This window comes from Octopus sinensis, unplaced genomic scaffold, assembly GCF_006345805.1.
Source record: "Octopus sinensis unplaced genomic scaffold, ASM634580v1 Contig17273, whole genome shotgun sequence".
Taxonomy (NCBI): domain Eukaryota; kingdom Metazoa; phylum Mollusca; class Cephalopoda; order Octopoda; family Octopodidae; genus Octopus; species Octopus sinensis.
In genome coordinates, this window is record NW_021834934.1 from 16136 (window position 1) to 18440 (window position 2305).

Below are 2305 nucleotides of genomic sequence, written 5' to 3' on the forward strand. Positions count from 1 at the left end.
GTTATTTTTCAATCTTATCAATATTCCTCTTACTTTCACTCTTATATGAAAGATAATAAAAATGCAAGTTCCTCCCCCCCCCCCAGCGACCCTATTTAAAGAGATAAGTGGCTCAAATGTGTGTGTGGGAAGGGAGAGGAGGGGGGAGATGCAGGGAAGCTTTCAGGAGAAAGCCTCAGGGATGAAAAGGCATTGAAAGGTAGAAGTAGAAGTGCAGTGTGTGTTGTGTGGGTGTGCATGAGTGTGTGTGTGTGTGCATGAGGTGTGTTGTGGTGTGCATGAGTGTGTTGGTGTGTGCTGAGTGGTGTGTGTGTGTGTGTGCATGAGTTGTGTATGTGTGTTGCATGAGTGTGTGTGTGTGTGTGTGCATGAGTGTGTGTGTGGTGTGCATGAGTGTGTGTGTGTGTGCATGAGTGTGTGTGTGTGCATGAGTGTGTGTGTGGGTGGCATGAGTGTGGTGTGTGTGCATGGTGTGTGTGTGGTGCATGAGTGTGTGTGTGTGCATGAGTGTGTGTGTGTGTGTGTGTGCATGAGTGTGTGTGTGTGTGTGTGTGTGTGGCATGAGTGTGTGTGTGTGTGTGTGCATGAGTGTGTGTGTGTGTGTGTGTGCATGAGTGTGGTGTGTGTTGCATGAGTGTGTGTGGTGTGTGTGTGTGCAGGTGTGTGTGTGTGTGTGTGTGCACGAGGTGTGTGTGTGTGCATGGTGTGGTGTGTTGTGTGTGCATGAGGGTGTGTGTGTGTGTGTGCATGAGTGTGTGTGTGTGCATGAGTGTGTGTGTGTGTGTGTGTGCATGAGTGTTGTGTGTGTGTGTGCATGAGTGTGTGTTTGGTGTGTGTGTGTGCATGAGTGTATGTGTGTTGCATGAGTGTGTGTGTGTGTGTGTGCATGAGTGTGTGTTGTGTGGGTGTGCATGAGTGTGTGTGTGTGTGTGTGCATGAGTGTGTGTGTGTATGTGTGTGCATGAGTGTGTGTGTGTGTGTGTGCATGAGTGTGTGTGTGTGCATGAGTGTGTGTGTGTGTGCATGAGTGTGTGTGTGCGTAAGTGTGTGTGTGCATGAGTGTGTGTGTGTGTAGTGTGTGTGTGTGTCTGTGCAAGCATATGCATGTGTGTGTATGAGTGTGTGTGTGTGTGAGCGTGCGTGTGAGTGAGTATGTGTGTGTGTGTGTGTGTGTGTACAGTTGTTTATGCATGAGTGTGTGCATGCATGTGCATAGCTACATAAGAGTATGTGTGTGCATAAGAGTGCATGCATATGTTGTGTGTGTGTGTGTGTATGTGTGTGCATGTATTCGTGAGTGTTTGTGTGTGTGTGTGTGTAAATATGCATGTGTATAAGAGTATGTGTGTACGTAAGATTGGGTTCCTTTAAGATCTTTCTAGAAGCCCAAACCCCGGGGGGTTAGGGTTAGGGGTCTTTTTCCATTATTTATTTCTCCAGATAAAAGACTTTAAATTCACTTTTCACTGTGGCAGTGGAGGAGGAGGAGGAAGAGGGGGAGGAGGAGGGGGCATTGGTCCTGATGCTAGTGACGGTGGTGGTGACGGTGATGGTGATGGTGGTGGTGGTGATAGTTAAATTTTGTAATTTATGGCTGTGAATTTATGGAAGTGAACCGGTTCACTTGGCAACCTCGTGTTGTTAAGTTTAGTCCCAGTGCATAACACTTCGGGGCAGCTGTCTTCCAGCTCTAGGTCAAGGATTAAGGGCCTTGTGAATAAAATTTGGTAGAGGGGAAACTCAAAGAAGCCTGTCACACGCATGTGTGCACGTCTGTGCATGTCTGTGCATTCACTCATGTATGCGGTGTGTGTGTCCGTCCATTGGTTTATAGGAATAAAATATGAGATTGCGCAGGAGTGGCTGTGTGGTAAGTAGCTTGCTAACCAACCACATGGTTCCGGGTTCAGTCCCACTGCGTGGCATCTTGGGCAAGTGTCTTCTGCTATAGCCTCGGGCCGACCAATGCCTTGTGAGTGGATTTGGTAGACGGAAACTGAAAGAAGCCTGTCGTATATATGTATATATATATATAGGTATGTGTGTGTGTGTGTTTGTGTGTCTGTGTTTGTCCCCCCAACATTGCTTGACAACTGATGCTGGTGTGTTTATGTCCCCGTTACTTAGCGGTTCGGCAAAAGTGACCGATAGAATAAGTACTGGGCTTACAAAAGAATAAGTCCCGGGGTCGAGTTGCTCGATTAAAGGCGGTGCTCCAGCATGGCCGCAGTCAAATGACTGAAACAACTAAAAGAGTAAAGAGATTGGATTTGGATTATGTTTGAAAGGAGGGAAGAGATCAACT